Raw genomic sequence first — 6,000 nt, 5'->3', positions numbered from 1 at the left:
GATGCTGCCCTTGGGCTGAAAAGGATTCCTCACAACTTCCTTAAAAGATCCTTATTGTATCAACCTAACTTTGTATGAATTTTGAAAGGAATGATACTCAAGTCTTTGCTTTCTGCTAATGTGAATCTATTTATGCTGAAAGTTGGCAACTGGTACAAATGTTGTGCCCAGATTTGTTGGTGTAAAGACGGTATTTTCAAAATTCTGGCTGAGAATGATGTGAAATCCAGTTCTAAGGCAAGAAGTCCATAAAAACTGTTAATGGGTTTCACTGACATTGCAGCAAAGTTCTGTCTTAGCAGCTGTTTCATCCAAGCTTTTGTGATTCTTTATCCAACAACAAATGACCACACAGTGTTATGTTGTTTAGATGTCAGAAATAGCAACCACCACCAAATATCTTCCAAAAATACCCTATATTAAGGTGCTGCAATATTTATTTTAATCAGTTACAAACATGGCATGTTTTCTCACAAGTAAGTCCCTTTGTGTTCATTGGGACTGAGACAGAGGCAAATGTGCAAAGCCTAATTAAAAGAGGCTAAAAAGGATTCTAGAAAAGAATTTTTGGGGAAATGGGCTATTTGGGGATGGTGGTATGGTGGGCATGTATGGTATCATATGGAAGTGCAGAAATATGGGACATTTTGTGGAAGAACATGAGAACTGCAGTGCTAGATCCCATGGAACAACATAGGACAGCACAGGACACCATAGAACATAGCCTTGGTTTGTCCCTAGCATCAGCAATGTACAGACTCTACACTATGTGAAACACAAAAAGGGGACATTGGTTACTTTCTATGGGCTGCAATGTTTTTGAGTCAAGGGGTATCCCATGAAATAACGGGCAGGTGGCAGCCTTAGAGACTAGCCAGGCTGTTTAAGAGACTGACAATGAGATAAAATATGAGACCCGCATGCTGTGTTAATAATGGACTGTACAAGATACTGCTGAATTCTGAATGGCATCTTCAATGCAATGCTTTCCTCAGGCCCTGCGTGGTTATAAATCAGTAGACAGTACTGTAGCTTTTGGGACTTAAACCTTATTCTGATGTCCATGCTGGCATCTCCCACAGACCAAGACAAAGTATAAAGCATTAGCCAGGAAAGGTAATGCTATAAGCATCTCTTTCGTCTCTGCTTCCTAATCCTCGAGAGCTTTTAAAAAAAACACATCAAAAGGGTTGTAGCAGGTCTAATTTTTGTTTGCTCAACATGAAGTTATATAATCCTCCAGCACATTACATTGTTGTCTTATGGCATTATGGCATTAGTGTTAATGATAAGGCATGCTTGTTGCAAGCGTCCACATTTCCACAGTGCGTATTTCAAGAGCAGTGAGGGATTTTTATTCTTATTAAAAAGAGGGGGAGAGAGAGAGAGAGAGACAAATGGGGAAGGAAGAAGGGTAAGAAAGCTAAAGAAGATATACATGTAGCATGAAAACCTCTAGAGAATTAATTGCTTGAAAATATCAAAACAAACTGGAAAGGGACGCTCTAGATGTTTACAGGTTAAACATTCCATAAGTATCTTTTTTTTAAAAAAAAAGATTGAAAGTGGTTGCTGTCTTGAGGTAGCTAATTGCTGGAGCATCACAGTCATTTGTGCTGCCTCATTTTCCCTTGGGATCGACACTCACAACAGGATAATTCTTACCCTAATATAAGTGTCACAGTGGGGACTCGGTGCAATTTGCTGATATGATATCAAAAATAGCATTAAGGTAATTACATTTTGCATTCGTAATATTTCACAGGCAACGATACCGTTGAAATGGGCACTTCTTCTTTCTTTATAACCTGGCCGTTTCTTTTCATACTCCCTCCTCCTCTTTTCTCTCTTTTGTTTCAATCTGAACAGCAAATATGAAAAGTGCATATGTAAAAATGTATTTTATTAAAATGTTTATTCAGTGAAATTCTGATCAGTATTAAATACAAAACAGTATAGTGGTGGAACCCAGCACACAAACTTCTGGCTAATGACTCCACTGATAATGACCTCAAGGCAGGATAACCTTCTCAGGAGCTCTCATGATCAACTGGACCCTGAGCCAGGAAGGGAGGAGCTCTTTCTGAGGAGATAAGTAAAATAAGCAGAGACCCTTGCTTCCTGCTGATGTTTTTGCAAGTGGGAAACATGGATCCCAACATTTATTTGAAGCTGATATGTCTGATATGAATTCAAATCCCAGGAAAATTAAACCTAATTAATGAATTGTTGATAATTTAGTACAGGGCTAATTATTCTGAGAATGCAAAAGGTGATGTGCAGTATAATATCTTCAGTTTTCCACTGAATTCTGTAAGGGACTTCTTTTTATACAGAGAGACAAATGTGTGCAATTATTTGACGCTCAAGGGCAACATTGAAAGTGACCTGGAACAGGCAGGAACAGACTTTCCCCCCCTTCTAATATGATATGAAAGTTTTATCGTATTAGGAACTTTCTGTCATGGATGATTATGATCAGGTCATATTAACTTTCATTTTTACTAACTTACAATGAAATGTGCTAATGTGACTACACTTGACTATTTTACAGGGTAAAACAAAGACCGATATCCTATAAATATGCTACAGCAGAAAGATTTCAATAGTTTTATGTTTCAGATGGAAGGAGACATATTTTCAATTGGCAAGGAGGAGACACAGTTTGGTCACTGAGAATGTCATCAAAAGCACCCAAGTGGCAATTAAAGCCTACAGGTACTACTTTGGGGGCATTTCTGCATTGGGAATTTTAAAACTAGAATATGTCTTACGTGTTTAACCCCCCACCCTTGAAAACTAATCACTTAGTAGGTTGTACATGGAGAAGATTCCTGCTAGGGCTGTGTACCTACTCCCTCGCTAGGCTGCCTGATCGGACCTGGCACTAATCCGATCCAATCAAAACCTGGATTTGCTCAAATCAGCCCAGTTCAGTTCAGGATTTGGCCTTTGGATATAAATAAAAAAAATTAAAAAGGGATCTGGCGTTCAGCTAGATTCAGTGCATAGCCCTCATTCACACAACCAAATGGATGTGCTGAAATGTGGGCTGAACAGAGCTCTGCAAAGGCTGGCAAATGATGAACATACAATTGCATTACAACCCCTACCAACCAACCAGCCTATTGATGGCACCTCTACAATGGCACAGTAAATGTGCACTAAACTGCAAGTCGGTGGCTGCCTTTATAGGGGGGACCTATTACTGTTACAGGCATCTGGAGGCTTCTGGAGGCATGTAAATACCATTGTGTGAACTAGACCATAGCCACCTGATTTTTCTACTGTAAATATAAAATATCCCATCTTTTGTCGAGTTCAGAATAAGCTTTATTATAGCCAAAGCCCACTTTGTGTCATACTGGATGTCTGGAATACATTAGTATATAACTAATGAGTATTAGGACGCGGGTGGCGCTGTGGGTAAAACCTCAGCGCCTAGGACTTGCCGATCGCATGGTCTGCGGTTCGAATCCCCGCAGCGGGGTGCGCTCCCGTCATTCGGTCCTAGCGCCTGCCAACCTAGCAGTTCGAAAGCACCCCCAGGTGCAAGTAGATAAATAGGGACCGCTTACCAGCGGGAAGGTAAACGGCGTTCCGTGTGCTGCGCTGGCTCGCCAGATGCAGCTTGTCACGCTGGCCACGTGACCCGGAAGTGTCTGCGGACAGCGCTGGCTCCCGGCCTATAGAGTGAGATGAGCACACAACCCTAGAGTCTGGCAAGACTGGCCCGTACGGGCAGGGGTACCTTTACCTTTAATGAGTTATTACAGTTTTGTAGCACTTGGATTCTCTTTCTCCTCTGCGTTCAGACAAGAGCCTACTTGGTTGGCTGGTGCAGCTTCAGCTCAAGGACACAGAATTTGTGATGTAGATTTCTGGACAAAGTTTGTTATCAGCCATACAGACTAACAGAATAACCTATGAGCTGAAGGCATACGTTAAGAAATTTTGCCTTGGATTTTTCCATAGAGATTCATTTGACCCTCGGTCCTTTTAAAGGGTATATAGCTCCTCTCAACTCAATGATCCCAGTTTTCAAGAAGAACAGAAGCAAAACTAAACTATTAGAATAGATTAGACTCTCCTTGACAGTAGGAAAAGCCCACTTATTTGTGGAGAAAAATATGGGATCTACCTTTAGTTAATGACTTAATTTGATTAAATTATATAGTTCTGAATTTCCAATACAATCCTATAAGGTTTACAGGTCTCCCATCAGTGTGTCCTTGATTAAAAGGCCAAGCCGTCCATTTCTAGCTTATTGCCCTCCATCATTAATATTATGTTATCTTTCTCCTCAGACTGATTTTTAATTTTTATGTTTGTAATTATGAATGATTTGCAGGGACATTCATTGCATGAACTGTCCAGAATCATTAAATTCTCCTAGGTTGAATAACCCGATAGTCACCTGGAATTAACCAAATCGGAGACATTATCTAGCTGAATTTTCTGCTGCCGTATGGGTCCGGACCTCTCGTTTCTCTCTCATGACTACAGTCTCATTTTTTTTTCTAATGAGAAAAAATTAATTGATAAGAGGTAATTAGCCACATCTAAAGGGTGCACACTAATTACAGAAAGCTATACGTCTTCTATAGTTAATGTCAGTAAATGTTTCTTGAATAGTAGCTGCAATTTTTGAAGAGGTATTCACTGATTTTTAAATGCCATTAGAAGATTACCTTTCTAAACTAATACTTAGGGCATGATCCTTCCCAGCACAGCTGCAGACTTTGTATAGGACTCAAAGAATCAAAGCATTGGAAGGGTTCCCAAAGCTCACCTAGGCCTGCACCCACCCGGGCCAACAAAGGAAATCCACTGCCACAGCATCCCTGATATGGAGGAATCCCAATTGGGTTTCTTTTGCACCCGTTTCCCATGTTTACAATAAGAATGATGGGCTGTTACAGAGAAAGGAAAGTCTATGTGCCCTATCCCCATATCTAGCCTCCAGCATTCTCCATTTGGGCAAATTATATGAACTTTGGAGCTCAAGTCACTTGACTGAACACAAGGGGGAGGAAAGGGCTGGAAGAGGGATATGGGAGATATTCTCCTGACCAATTTAGCATGCTGCTTTCCCCTGCCCCTGTGGACACATCAAGAGGAAGGTGGGAAGCAGGGCTCTCTTGTGACTCTTGAGGAAGTGTGTTAAGAATACAGTTGGACCAGTAAGTGTTCCATCAACAAGCTTTTGGGCATCTGCCATTTCTACAGCAGAAATCAGGTTAGTTCCTTTGCTGGAGAGATTGAGATGATACTTTATACACCAGCCCCAGTTCCTGTAACATACGATATTAGCAGCTTCGAAAAACCCATCAAATTCCAACGGAATTCAATTAAGCCAATTAAGAATTGAAGCTAATGGAGGCATGTCGATTTCCATCAGCCTAGGACTGAGTCCCCTGAGTTGCGTTAAGAGCCCTCATCACAGGCAACAAAGTAATGCATATTTTGTTAACTTCATACAAAATTTTCTATATTAACTTCAGTCCCTCCCCATGGAGATTTCACTATTTGGAGGCCTTTTCTGTATGGCACATCTCAGAGGTGCTTACGTTGCACACTAAGTGGTAGTGGTGGGAATAACCAGCAACTAAAGTTATCCTAAATGACTTGTTGTACGACTGGGATTTGAAGTGGGGGCGAAGTAAATTGCACTGGAATGGCTTTATTCAATTCCCATTGGAATCTGTAGGACCATTTTGGTAATACCTTGGAGTTCAGTCTTCGGGGCCAACAGAGTTTGCAGAAAGTATTGAGGTTGGTGTGTGTGTGTGTGTGTGTGTGAGAGAGAGAGAGAGAGAGAGAGAGAGAGAGAGAGAGAGAGAGAATGCTGAGTTCTCCTCCAGGGTATGGCATCCCCCCCCCAAAAAAAAAGCTATGCAATGGGCTTGCAGAGAAGAGACTGGCCCCTTGCAGTACTTGATTTACCCATCCTCCCAAGGCCAATAATAATAGCTGCTGGGGGATAGAGTTGATATTCCT

This window comes from Podarcis pityusensis (genome assembly GCF_964106645.2).
Source record: "Podarcis pityusensis genome assembly, chromosome: 1".
NCBI lineage: Eukaryota > Metazoa > Chordata > Lepidosauria > Squamata > Lacertidae > Podarcis > Podarcis pityusensis.
The sequence above is the reverse complement of the archived record's forward strand: the minus strand, read 5'-3'. Positions refer to the sequence as shown.